Here is a 15,648-nt window from a genome sequence, read left to right on the forward strand (position 1 = left end):
CACCCTTTGCAATGTTGGCTAAAATTTGACAAATGAGTATGGGACTGTATTTCATCAATGGGGAATGGGAAAATCTTCACAAAGCCACCGACATGTCTTTAAAACCCTAAGGAATAAATCTGGTATGGAGCATAGGGTTTCACCTCTCTACACCCAACACATTAAGTTTCCCAACTTAAACACACTACAAACATTTTAAAATTGACTGAGTAGCCGTCGAAAACCTATTTGCAAGCTTTGGAGTGGATTTTGCAAGATCTGGACGCACTGGCAAAAATTTCTTGGTGTTGTAACTGTGTGCATAGTGCACGGGCCCAGTGCGTAGCGCCTGTGGTTTTTAACACTGGCTGGTGAGACCCAGTGCGTAGCGTGCACTATATGCGTAGCGCACAGCAAGTGCGTAGCACTTGTGGTTTTTAACACTGGCTGGTGAGGCCCAGTGCGTAGCGCGCACTATATGCGTAGCGCACAGCCTGTATGGGTAGCACACGCCTCCAAACACTATCCACGGGTATGAAAACACGGCTTCGGCCTTCAAGAGCTCAAACACGATTTCTGCCTTGTGATTTTTGAACAAATGAACTTGTTTGCCCCTTTTATATGTGAAGAAAATATCTCATCAAATCAGATTTGATTTAAATTTGTTTAATAACCCACTTTATAATGTTTCAGCACTTTGACACTTGATCTTTTATACAATACTGCTCTTTGACTTTCTCTTGCTTTTTTTGAGTTTTGGACTGATAATACTTTGTTGATTTTTGCAGGGCTCCAGCATTTTGGCTTTGGAAAAGATCAGAGGCTTGCTCTGAAACTTTTTTGAGATAAAACAAATACAATTATTTAGAATAACAATTTTTAGTTCCAAAACAGAGTTTTGGACTAAAAATGTTCTTAAATGCTTTCTGAGAAAAAATATTAAATGAGAATATTTTGAAACCAACCTCATGGCCTGCGGGCTTTTATTATGTGTATGCAAAGGAATGAAAACCCTAGACTCTAGGACTAAAGACTTTTTTAACGAAACTAATCATTTATGACGATGAATGCAATGATCATGTACTTCAATGATTTTTGAGAAATTTTTTTTGACTAACCCTACAGGGACAAGCATGAGGAAACACAAGACAACCAGACCCCCTCGACAGTCAATGGCATGCCCCTAATGAAATGCAACGAAGTGGAACGAGCGAGACACCTAAAAATGATATGCACAAGCGAAAAGATCTCTGACGGAGGGCTGTAAGGACCGACTCTAACAAAAATCACCTTTTAGTACCCATTTTATGTTTTCCTTAAGCTAGAATTATAATGCACTAACAATAAAGTGGAATATGAAGCTTTAGCTTTGGGCCTAGATATGGCCGTGGATAGGGGAGTTCGACATCTAGAAGATGTCAGTGATTCTAATTTGATTATATCACAAGATAATGGGTCATTCAGTACCAAGAATGAGAAACTCAAGAAATATAGAGACCACATAATGCACACAAGAGAAGCATTTGAGACATTAGGTGTTGACTACACAGTGCCCACAATAGAATCAATTTATACATTTGGTATTGAGGCTATCTTGAGAGATAGAAACTTCATGGCCAATGACCTTGCAGTGGATGCATCTATCATCAAAAATCCTACTGGTGACGTCATCAAGTTTGGAGGGTTCATGACAAAAGTCGATTTCCAACCCCATATACCTAATAGTCAAAAGCTTTGGATTTCTTTTCTTTGGTTAGGCGTGAGAGTTATCTACCAAAGAGTAGCCAAGGCCTTAACTTTGTGAACTAAGTCACTAGAGCATTGTTATTTTAACTATTCCTTGTGTATTATGATCCTAACTTAGCAAAATTATGTCTTTGGCTTGACGTATAATAATGAATTGAGTTTCCTGATTTTCTATTTAATTTTGACTGCCTCTACGCCTTCTGAATCCTTGCTATGTATAAATTATATACTTGGTTATAAATTCCTAGGTGGTCAAGTATATTAAACATTTGTGACTTCTTGGTATATTTTAGACTTGAGAATTTAAATTGTTCACAATGTGTATTTGATTTACTTTTCCACAAAGGTGGCCTTGTTATAGACATATTTGGGCACTGCAACCCCAATCACATATGTCCATAAACCAAGGGCTTCTAAGTCCCTAAAAGTGTTGTTTCATACCCTAAAGGAGAAAAGTCGACTAATTACATCACCTCCCAGAAATTTTCCATGAAAATCTACTCAGAACTGGTCAAAGCAGGACCATACAAACTACCCAGTGCTAAAGTTGCGATGCATCTCAACTGCCACATGCAAAAAGTACGATGCATACTGGAAAGCCCTTTCATAGGGTGTGATGAGCGAGAGAAAACAAATGGCACGAGCAGTTTGCTAGGTGGAAACCCAGACAATGTTCTAGAAACTGCTCATTTAACACTTGCCTCTCTGAGTTCACCCAGGGATGAGTAAGAGATCTAAAATCTCCATGTGGAACCAGGAACTATCAGAGAGATGACACTAATCAAAATCCTAGAAGATGACTCACCCCCTGTAAATATCTATAAATGGATCCCTCATCGAAGAAATCCAAAGGTTGGAATTTGGTAATTTGCAAAGAGGTGTTGTTGGTTTCTCTGTGAAGACATTATTGGGTGATCTTGCTTTGTGTGAGGTGAAGAGGGCTTTCAAGCTGGGAGGATGGCATTGGGTCAGACCAAGTGGTCGTAATCCTCTCTTCTATGATTTTTACTAATAAAGCTATTTGAGTTTTCCTCCATATTCTTATGTATCTCTGAATATTATGTTTTTTATATGCATTTGTATGGCCAATATATATCTGATCCTATATTGTTTACAGTGAAAGATCTCTATGCTTTGATGGTATTATGCTGCTGTGAATCTACAGGTGCTCTTTGAAGCTGGACAAGTAAGGAAGCAATGGTGAGATTCTGTCAAAGGGGAAAGGAAACAAGCAAGGAGCCAAGCAGAAGTTTGAGGTTGGTACTCTCTGCTTCTTTCCCATCTCTCTCTCGTAAAGGAAAAACAAGTGACTTTAATCTATTTGTTTCTAAGATAGCTACCCGTCTTAGTGGGACTAGAAACTCTACATAGACACTAGATTTCCCGATAACAGGCCTCACCATGCATGTCAACCACTCTAGTGCTCTCAATTAGTGATCCAGATTTAATATTTCATGTCCTCCATTTTTCCATCACAAAACCAAAGTGGTTAATATGTTCAACCATTAAATATTTTCCATCATTTTCCTCTATTACAGATTTTTGTCTCTCCTTGCCATTAAATATTTTCCTTCTCCCCCCCAGTCGAGTTTCCTTTTCCCTAAGAAAAGAAAAATTCCATAAGGTTTATGTTTTTTTATTAACTATAATCTTGATTTGTTTCTATGAATAACCTTTTTTTATTTTCCATTTATAAATCAATAATTTATACTAATTCAAACATCAAAAGATGCCATTTTACGAAGATCCTATGTGTGATACCCTTTCCCATGTAGGGATTTTGTCCCCCAAAACAGATTTTATTTTAACTTTTCTCTTTAGCATTGCATTTCTCTAACCAACTCATGGCTTCAATGAGCTGATCTAATTCAAATCAGATAATGCACCTGTAGGCTTTTCATTTGAATGATGCTCTGTCTTTTGTGATATTTTCATCTCACCAACAAATGAGAACCAGAGATTTGAAATTGTTGATGTAGACTAGCAGATGCAGTGTGTTTTCTCTCAATACACCCCCATGGTTGTCATGTCATACATGTATGACATTATTGATGTCTTTATAAAATCATAGGGTTTGAAATTCATACTTGTTATCGTGTTAAATGTTCGATAAGAGTGCCATAAGAATTGAAATAGGAGTTCCATAAGAATTCATGTTGCATTTGCTATGTACAAACGCAACTCATTCCCTATACTTATTTTTTGAGTGGCTCGGACAATTTTTATTCTTGAAAGATATGTTATTTCAAGCACATTCATTATACTAGGCATGAAGCTAACCCAAATCAGCTTGAAAGTTCCACTTTGAACTTAGTAGATAACTGACAACGTGTTACTTTAACTATATGCTTATGTGGCTTTCTTCTTTGGAACAATGGAGACATTGTGAGATTGTGACCTCAGTATTGTATTCTTTCGCTTGAAGTGCTTTCTTTCCAAAAGCAAGCTTCCCTCTCGTTATTAGTTGTGCCTTAGGTAGGTCTTCATTGCTTTCTTTGCCTATGGGGTTGAGCTTAGAGATCCCCAAAAAGGCTCGCTCCATGAGGTTCTATGAGCTATGCCAAAGATCAAGAAACTCGAATTCAGGAGAACTTTTCTAGTTGTCAATAGTTCATCATTGCTTCTTCCAGCTAATCCATTTTGAACATAAAGACATCCATTACCCATTGTGTTTTAATTTTTTCAGCTAATTGTTTCTAGATTATAGCCAAGTATTCCCTAATACCTAGTTCCATTCACCCTTAAGAATAGCTTGCAAAAACCTTGAACTTTTCTATAAATTGGAGCTTGGAAGAAAATCCTATGCAACTTTCATAGCTAATGGTAATATGATTTTTCTCTTTCCAACTAAAGGAGCTTGAAAAGATAGAGACTCTGTCGAAACAACCCTATGCTCTCTTTACCTACCTATCCTTTAAATTGATACATCACCTTTTCTAAGAAATACCTAGCTTCTTATTGTGTCATAAGCCCAAAAGAAATACACAACTTCTCACTCTCTTCGAAGACAAAACTTCCTTATACACCTATGTATGGACATACATCCTCCTTCTTCCTATAACATAGCCTCAAATTGAATATAATTTCTTATCAATGCAATAATAAGCTATATTTCTTAGATGTTTTTTGCAGATGTACTTTAAATTTTAGCATTAGCTACATCATTATTGACTGGCATGGAATCCATTAGAATAACTGAACTTACTCAACTCGTGGGGATGATTCTTGTAGTGCTCATTCTCATGAATCTTTGTATTATGACATCCTAAAAGTAGAAGAATAGAGGAAAAGGAAATCAAGGAACAACCAATAACAATAGCATCTTGAGTGGATTTAGTGGAACGAAAGAAGGGACATAAAGGAATAGAATTCAATCGATCTCTTCACCCATGCCAGGTAATAAAAATCCTGAAAAAAATTCTACATATTCATCAGATTTTACCTTAACGAAAGTAAATTGTTTATGATGCATTACACATGGGGGCCAAAACTTCTATAAGATCATGTAGAATTAGCTAAAGAGTATGTTGGTTTGAGATGCTATTACTTTTGGATTTGGTGTAGTTTATGCTCATACAAAATTTTTCATTATCGTAATGAATACTACCTTGAAGGTTATTAATAAATACAATGTATATCCAACTATTAATCATCCCTTGTTGTCGACTGTAACTTTTGATTGATCATATATAACAATCAACTTAACAATTGGAATGCTGAAAAAACCTTGGAGGTCATTGTTGCATCTTACATTCTTCAATAGCTTATGGATGAGATTGTTTACTACAAAACAACCAAGAAGTTGGAGCCTATTGGACTCTATCGTTGAACTTGATAAGTGATGTCCCTGATTGGAAGTGGTACTCACCAAAACTAAAATTTTCCCAAGGATTTAATTGGATGGATGGAAGTTAGTGAAGGTAGGTGTAACTTTGAAAAAACATCTAACCTGGTCATTAATGATTGGAAACCAATGAAGCTTACAATCTAGCTATAGGATTTTATTTGTGATTTTCTCCTAATGTCAGATAGATCATTCCTACAATGATCATCGACATTCTAAAATTTTGTTAGGTGGCATCTCGAGTCCTATCTATGCCTATGCCTTGACATCTCCATATGCTAACTTCTAAAAAAGAATGACCCCGCTTCTGACAACTCTACCAGTTGGTGCATGTCTCTGAGTCTTTTCTGCTTCTTGAAAAAGCTTCTGTAATTTTACTCTATGTTGCTTTGAAGAAAATCATATCTAAAAATCGATCAAGAAGAATATGTAACTTTGAAAGACAATCATTTATGATTGGCGGCCAATGGAGCTCAGAATCTAACCACAATATTTTATTCATGATTTTATTCTGATGTCAGATAGATCATCCTTGCAAAAATCATTGGCATTCCAAAATTTTATCATTCTGTATCCCACATCCTATTTATGGCTATGTCCTCACATCTCCATTTTGCCAACTTCTAAGACAGAATGACCCCCACAGCTGACAACTCTACCAATTGGTGCATGTCTCTAGGTCTTTTTAGATTTTTAAAAAAGATTTTGCAGTTGTACTCTACATTGGTTTGAAGAAAATTAGATCTAAAATTGGAAAAATACTTTGGCTTACCACTACAACTTACTTTTATTCAGGATTATGATGTGCATTATGGTCCGTCTCTAGGATTATTATTTTTTTCCATTTTATATTTGCATCTATATTGATGTTGAAATTAAATTTTGTACAATTCAGGTATTTATTAGTGGATTACTTGGAATTCCTCAGTCTAATGGGATATTACCACAATCCCCAATTCACACAAAGAGACTTGCAACTCCGAAGAGATAGGTTGGTAATGTACTTATTAAACTCTAATAATAGGAAATCTCCCCCTTCGATTTACATTGTATAATAAGAACTTTAGACACTCCTTTCTTATTTATAAATACAAGCTGATCTTCACCCATTTTATTGCATACTTTTAGTCCCTTTAAAATCATATGTGATTGTTTCTTACTTATTAAGATGGTCATGAAGACATATGTTCTTCCTTTGAACAATAAATAGAACCCGATCTAGATACTTTGGATGTAGATAGTGTGGAAAAAAATGGTAGAAAGGGCTAAGAAATACATGTAGAAACAGGCTACTATGTTAGATATTTATGACAATATTCAACAAGTGTTTATAAACATATCCCCTTCTCCTAACTATTTGAAGTAGCATCACTCGATACACTGTATCGAAGAGGTTTTATCAACATAATATCCCTTTTGACAAACAAATTCACACAAGTGAGGTATTTCATGCTCTTGCATACAATTTGAAATGGTTTGAAATTTAAAATCAGGAATATATACCTGAAGGAACTACTATTGAAATGATTTGAAATTAAAATAAGAAATATATAAGTGAAGGAACAATAGGTACTTCATGCTCTCTTTTATTACCTATGTCACACAATTAATTCTCTTTTAATAGTTCTTGTCACACACCATGATCAGGTACATCGTCTTCCCCTTGACTAGGGAGGAAAATGAAATTTTCTCTTCCAATTGTCCTTGAATGGACTAATTTTGTGCTTCCACCTGCATGACCCAGAGGTCAGAAAGTTTAAACTGGATAACTAGAGTTCCATGCATGCCTTACTTCTAAGACAAGTTTTTTTAGGTTTTTGTTATGGGGCTAATATGCTTTGCACACTTTGCAAAATTATATTTCAAAATTGTCGTTGTTGGGCTATAAAGTTCTATAGCTAATGACTTGAAAGAAAAAATATGATGTTGTTGAATTTATTTCGAATACAATGTGATACATAGGGTGTGCATATCTACTTTATTCCTTTACCAATATGTGAAGATGAGAAAGAGAATTGTGCTTTGTAATTATAAAATTTGAAATTTTACTAAAATAATATCACCTGCTTACAAAAAACGGAATTCCAGTATTCTCTTTTATGTTTTGCAAAAAAATCATTTCAATATATTGGATTGATATCTAGCTATAATTTTGCTGATAGTTGAAATAATAGATTGTGCTATGTTTACTAGTCTCTGCAAGTGTCGTTGTTTCAAAAATTATTGCAACACTTGATGCTAACTTGCTTGTATTCACATTAGGCTACCATTGGTATCGATTTCTTGTCAAAGACAATGTACCTTAAAGATTGAATTGTTTGTTTGTAGTTGTGGTGAGTATCTTTCTCCTTCGATATGCATAGTTCTAGTATGTTCATCTCACTCAACAATAGGGATATATATACTAATTTGCTTCAAGTTAATTGTGTCTATGTCTATGTATATATACTTATTATGATATAAACTTGAAATCTAGGTATCATTTTCTTTTCTGCATGTTATTAAGGGGGTGAGATCCATCATAGATGGCCCCAACTATAACCGTCAAGATAAATATAGATAAAAAGGAGAAGAGAAAGTCGTGAAAAGCACCACCATATTTTCAGACACTTACTCATGTGCAATCACTTTTAGAGATATCCTTGTGATATGTTGCTGTAAAGTATAAATTTCAACTTATATGTTTAGAAAACCCTGACTTTTGGCATCTGAAGTTTACCTATCTGAGGTAACTTAGATAAGAAGGTGGAGACCTTGTTTATTATTCTCTTTGGCATTAATGTTATTACAGTTTTTGATTTCACAAAACATTTGAATTATTCAGAATGCAACAAATCCTTGAAAATATTAAAGTCGCTTCAGAAGCTGCTCAGTGGAATGTTTCTTCAATGTAGTGGTTGTGGGTATAGTTACAGATTTTAAGGGTGCCAACATGCAAAAAACGATGTTGTAATGTTAAGTCAGGTCCATGTTGATCCTTGAATATATAATCAATTGTGATAAACTTTAGTGTCATCGTGTGAAGTATAACGTTTAAAAACAGAAATGCATATTTTTAATATAGACGATTTCATCAATGATAATAGTTATGTAGTTAGTTATACCTTTACTATCCTTTTTTCTCTGGTTGGATCTTCAACGATAATGTGATATTCATGGAGGATTGTTAGTTGAATCCTCCATTGACCTTTAGGCTGAAAAAGGAAAAAGAAAGTGTTAAGGATTTCTCTCTTGGATTAATCAATAATCGTTTCATGTGCATAATTTTACTCAGTCCTCTACCTTCGTTTGGAATGGAAAAGTAATCCAGTGCCATTTTATTTTGTCAATTTGCTTCTCCATCTTCTATTAAAACTAATGCCAGAGGCTAGGATGAGTGAATGCCAAAGTAACCATTTTGTTGTTGGTCTACTTCTTTTATAATGGTTTGGTTAGGCAAGTCTCAATTGAAAAAGGTCATGCAAAGTCTCTACAATTTGAAGTGATGTTTATTGAAACCATTGCAAATGTTGGATTTAAGATTAGGGTGCAACTTTTCTCTCTTTTATTACAACCTTAAATTCTACAAAATGGTTTTTAGATTTTTTAAATTTCAGATCCTACTCAAATTTCAATACGTGTTCATTTTATATTTATGTCACTAAGCATCTACCACTAGCATATTTAATGGGATTGTGAGCAATGCATACCTTATTTCATAAGATAGTGATTGCAGTACCTGGAATGGAAGCTCTCTCATCAACCCATAAGGAAGACATGGTTGATATGAATTTGAAATCCACACTGACTCTAACTAAAACAAAGAACAAGGCACGAGAATGCTATCTAAGTATGTAATATTGCTTCATCTCTTCTTGGTGGCTGAGTTTTTGGGAGTACTTAGTTGGATGTGGAAACATCTTCAGATGTCATGGAGCATCATTGGAGTAGGATACATTTCTCATGTTTCCCTAACAGTAATGTATATCAAGAAATGGGAGACTGGGATATGCAATTTTTATGTAAGAATTATATATTTGGTGGAAGATTGTTTTGCATGCTTGTCATTAAGCAACTAAGCTAAAGTAAATTTTTTGAAATGGATAATCAACAATGTAATGCCTTAATGCATTAATGGACTTATTTGGTCTTCAACATTGTTTGTGCATAACTAATGTTTTCCACTCTTTATTAGACACCATTTCCTCTTTATTATGGCTATCCCTACTATTATTGTAACTTTGTTTTAAGTCATAAAATATAATTAAATGTTTTTTCTTTACATGTTGCCGAGTGCTCACCCTCCATCCATAGGTTGGTGAGAATGAGATTGCAGCTACCTTGTGAGCTCCAATCAACAATTGGCTCACAAATAGTGAATAAGGACAAGTGGGATTAGAACCTCTTCAATCAATAATTGGCTCACAAACATTGAACAAGAACAAGTGGGATTAGAAACTCTTGAACTACACCTCATTGACAAAATTCAATGTTTGTTGTTAGATTTAGAGTTTGCAATAACTCATGTCGAATATGTGGCTACTGAAGATAGAGTTTGCAATAACTCATGTCAAATATTTGGCTACTAAAAATAGAGTTTGCAATAACTCACGTCGAATATGTTGCTACAGAAAATAGAGTGAAAATAGAGTTTGCAATAACTCATGTCGAATATTTGGCTACTAAAAATAGAGTTTGCAATAACTCATGTCGAATATGTGGCTAGAGAAAATAGAGTTTGCAATAACTCATGTTGAATATTTGGCTACTAAAAATAGAGTTTGCAATAAGTCATGTCCAGACCATAGTGAGTGATTGATTGTCATTTGGATTGGCTGTCTTATGCATTAGTAGTTCAAGCACTATAATTCAGCAGTTTGAATTTTTTATTAGTAGTTCAAGCACCATAATTCAACACTTTGAATTTTCTAACAAAGGAACTCAACACCTATATCGGTACGGACTACCACTACGACAGTTGCTTCCTTGTTTTTCAGTAACAGTGGGCTTGATTGCGGGGAAAACTCCACAATAGTGCTCTTAGGCCAGAGGCAATTTAGGATGAGTGACCTCTGGGGAAGTTGTTGTCACTTCACATGTGATATTAATAAGAGTTGTATTCCCCATAATATTTGAAGGAAATATATTTATAATTTCCACCATAAAATGAGGTAAAACTCCCATATATATATAGCTTATAAATTAATGCTTATCAAAATTGATTACCCATTTTATTTATATAATTACTCTAATTTATTAAAAAATCCCAAAATAAAATATTTTAAATGGGTTGAAAATCAAAATTGATTACCCATTTTATTTATATAATTACTCTAATTTATTAAAAAATCCCAAAGTAAATAATTTAAATTGGTTTACTTAGAAAACAGAAGAAACTAAACAAAAGTAGAACTAGTCAAATTGATTTGCTGTGGGCTGCAAGGAGTCTCGTAGACTTGGGCGGCGGTGTTGAGAAGTCATTTTGAAATTTTTACCAGCCGACCATGTGCTCTATATCTTTTTTCTACGAAAGTTACTTTTGGTGACGAGGCAGGGGGCAGATGGCAGGGCAGCTAGGCAGCCTGCGACTTAGGCATTCACGGACTAAGAAACCGTAACGTCACCAGACTTTTCCTGTACGCTCCTTGTTTTTGTTTTTCATAAATAGGGCTCCAATGGTTTTTGACGTGTAGTTTTTTATAATTAGTATATATCTATTTTAAATACAGATTTGTGATCTAATTTCCTCACATGTAAATTAGTTTTTTGGAATGTAAATTTATTTTATGAATAAATATTATTTAAATATTTTGTATAATTTTTTGGGTTATATTAACAAAATTTCAACTTTGATGACTAACAAACAATATTGCACATCATATTAAAATGAATTACACATCATATTGAAATGTAAAATAAATCTGTGAATTCAATAATCTTAAATAAAATCTTGATAATAGATAATATCTGCTTGAAATATATAAATATATAACTTATATTTGCATTACTCTATATATATTTAGAGATGCCATTAGTCTTACAAATAAATTTAACCGTGAATCTCAGAATAGTTGCAGAGTGAAACGATGAAGAAGTACGCGGTCATTAGCTCCATTGTGTGTTTTCTTTGTATTTGTTTCTGCGTGCATAATTTCTGCCAATGGATTAGTTGTCCATGAACACGATCTGTCAAAGCCTGTGCATGGGCTTTCGTGGACATTTTATAAGGACAGTTGCCCCGACTTGGAGGACATAGTGAAATCGGTACTTGAGCCAGCGTTGGACGAAGATATCACTCAGGCCGCAGGCTTGCTGAGACTTCATTTCCTGGACTGTTTTGTGCAGGTATCATGGAAAGTATGGGTGTTTGATAAAAGCAGGTTGTTGTTTGGGCATCTTTATTTCCATGGTTGTAGTTGGGTGTCTGATAAAAGCAGGTTGTTGTTTGGGCATCTTTATTTCCATTGTTGTAGTTTTTATTCTTGTATATTTGAGGTGGAAAGTATGGGTGTTTGATAAAAGCAGGTTGTTGTTTGGGCATCTTTATTTCCATTGTTGTAGTTTTTATTCTTGTAGATTTGAGGTGGAAAGTATCGGTGTTTGATAGAAGCAGGTTGTTGTTTGGGCATCTTTATTTCCATTGTTGTAGTTTTTATTCTCGTAGATTTGAGGTATTTTTATTTATATGTAGATTTTGGAAATACAATATTGGTTGAATTCCGAGATATTTACAAAATCTACAGTTGAATTCTAATATATTTCCAAAATCTACAGTAGAGATGAAGTAGGTCGGGAGATGTTGGTTATGAGAGAGATATTAATAAATGTGTTGCAAAGTTTTCATTTATGTTTACAAAATTTGCAAGGTTCTCATTTATGTTTACCAAAATCTGTTGTATGTTGATATCTATGTTAAGGAAAAAGTTAGTTATTATTATCCACTTCGAAGGGAGATATTTCTAGAATTCTAATTTATTTTCAGAATCTGCAGTTGAGATGAAGTGGGTAGGGAGATGTTGGTTATGAGGGAGATATTCGTAAATGTGTTGCAAGGTTTTCATTTATGTTTACAAAATTTGCAAGGTTTTCATTTATGTTTAGCAAAATCTGTTGTATGTTGATATCTATGTCAAGAAAAAAGTTGGTTATTATTATCCACTTTGAAGGGAGATATTTCCAAAATCTGCAGTTGAATTTTAATACATTTCCAGAATCTGCAGTGAGATGAAGTGGGTAGGTAGATGTTGGTTATGAGGAAGATATTCGTAAATGTGTTGCGAGGTTTTCAAGGTTTTCATTTATGTTTAGCAAAATCTGTTGTATGTTGATATCTATGTCAAGAAAAAAGTTGGTTATTATTATCCAATTTGAAGGGAAATACGTGTTAAGATTTGGTACCCTCTTTAATACAATCACACATAAATATTGCAACATTCGTCACTATATCTCGAAAGGGTTGCGATGGATCCGTGTTGCTGATAGGATCTGCAAGCAACCCCAGTGAACAACAGGCTCAGCCAAACTTATTACTGAGAGCCCGGGCCTTGTAGCTGATCGACGGAATCAAAACCGCTGTACAAGCCATCTGCAGCGGGGTTGTAACTTGTGCAGACATTCTGGCTTTGGCTGCTCGTGACTCCGTCGCCCAGGTTGGTAGTACACTAATTTCCTGTAATTATAATTTTTGGGTTTGTCGCTTTGAATGGAAATGTGCAGGAGGATTAATAGAAATGATCATTTTGAAGGCAGGAGGCCCAAAATATCCAGTACCGCTTGGACGCAGAGATAGCCTAAAGTTCGCCAGTCAATCGGTAGTTGGTTCCAATATACCAGTTCCAACTTCAAATTTGACACAGCTGATGAGCATTTTTGGCCCCAAAGGATTCAGTTTGGCCGATACGGTTGCTCTTTCAGGTCTCATGCCCATTTTACCCTCTAAATTTTACCTTTGAATAATGTGATATTTTTATTTTTAAATCTTAGACACTATTTTTGAATAATCTGATATTTTTAATTTTTAAGGTTGACATTTTATTCCAGAATATTTAAGAATATTATGGATAGAGCTGCATAGTAGCTAGTGCGTAAGTCTCAGTTTAAATATAGAAAATAATAAAAATACAACGATTAAAATTTTAAAATGTTATAATTAAATTAATTTAAAATTGTAATTAAATGTATAAATTTTGTAATTAACCTTAAAAATAATTATTAATAGTTAAAATTTGATTTTTTATAAGTTATAGATATGGTTTTATGAAAATCTTATTATTAGACTTTGTTATAGTTATAGAGGTCTTATGGTAAATTTCAATTTCTATTATACCTTGATTTGTGAATATAAGAAATTTTATATTTATTCCTATTACAAACATAATATCATTCATTTATTAATAATGTAAAATCTATCATATGTGGTTAAGTTCGCACAAAATCCTCCTTTACCCCTTGAAAAAATAATATAAAAAAAAAAAGATGTCCTGCATACTTTTAATAAATCTTTTTAAATTACATATGTGATTTTAAATAATCATTTTTAAATTATATATATAATTTTAAATAATATATTTTTTATTATATTCTATTAATTATTAGCCATTTTTATAAATAGGAATATAAAATGATTATACTTATTAACACTAATTTTATCATTTTCCCAAAATAAATTGTATCATAAATGTCTATCTTACACATTGATGTGATACATGTACTTCTAGATAATTAATAGCGGTAATTGGCACATTAATAGAGGCAAAGAGCAATATCATGTTTAATTTGATAGCTAATCAAATTGAACATAAATAAATTAAATTATTTTTAAAAAATCATATATTTCAATGTGTAATGTTATACTATAAGAAAATTTATAATTTTTTTGGTCAACTCTAAACTAATACAAGTTTAACCAAAAAGGTATTGCAATATTCCATGCTTACAGATAATAATTAAATTATGTTTCTTAAAATATTCTTAAAATTTACAAAATTTACAGTGGCTGTGGCCCTTGACAGTGACACAAGTACTTAAAAAGTTAACTTGTCCTCACAATGAACAACATTAATTGGTTGGTTCGAAACGCGACAAATATAATACCATGTGATTTATGCTGAAAAATCTATCTTAAAAAAATTAACCTAATTTAACTCTTTTCATGTCATGACGTGTTTGAGGTGGACACACAATTGGCATGGGTCACTGTAACTCATTCGATAACCGATTATATAACAAGACCACAGGAAAAGCAATTGTGGATCCAAGTCTAGCAAACAGTTTGGCAGACGATCTTTATTCATTATGCCCCACTGTTAATAACACCGTGGACTTCACAAACTTGGATGTCCAGACTCCGAACGCTTTCGACAAGAAATACTACGTGAATGTGCAGAGGAACCAGGTGCTCTTCACCTCCGACCAGAGTCTCTACACCGAGTCCGATAGTGCAGAAATCGTTGACAGCTTTGCATCCAGCCAGACCGTGTTCTTCAAAAAGTTTGTACATGGAATGCATAAAATGGGGCAGTTGGACGTTCTAACGGGCAAGAAGGGAGAGATCCGTAGCACATGCTCCGTTCCGAATCCGACTTCTTCAGCTTTGAAGAAGTTATCGACTGCGTCGTCCACTCAGAGCTTTAGTTCGTAGTCTCAAAGCTTTAGTCTGTAGTTTAAAATTTAAATTTAAGAATAAGATTAATGATTTTTGAATTCAGTTTTTTGTGATTTATATTATATTAATAAGAATTTTTTTGGAAATCATATAAGAATTTTTTTTATCAAAAAGATTAATGATGTTCATGTCTTTCACTTTCTTAGTGTAAGATCTTCTCCAGTGATCAATACATAATTTCTGTAATAGATATTGGAATAAAAACACTTGTGTGACGTGACCGTAAATATGCCCACACTTAGCTGGATTTTAGCTGGATTTCAGATTTGCTTGGTTATAAAGTTTATGTTATTTTGACATGGTAAATAATAAATAAATATATGTAAATAAAAATCTCAAAAGTTTGTTATTTAAATAAGTGAAATAGCTGTATGAATAGGGTGAGTATGCTATTAAGACACTCTTAAATGTTTAGTTACCAATTTAATTCATAACC

General features: G+C 33.7%; 1 pseudogene; it reads left to right on the forward strand.

Moving 5' to 3' along the window:
• Positions 1–1,360: 1,360 nt before the first annotated feature.
• On the forward strand, positions 1,361–15,188 carry LOC149240817 (peroxidase 12-like; annotated as a pseudogene).
• The last annotated feature ends 460 nt before the right edge of the window (positions 15,189–15,648 follow it).

This window comes from Pinus tabuliformis, chromosome 8 (assembly GCF_031772625.1).
Source record: "Pinus tabuliformis cultivar Carrire ecotype Pingquan chromosome 8, CPIR1, whole genome shotgun sequence".
Classification (NCBI taxonomy): domain Eukaryota; kingdom Viridiplantae; phylum Streptophyta; class Pinopsida; order Pinales; family Pinaceae; genus Pinus; species Pinus tabuliformis.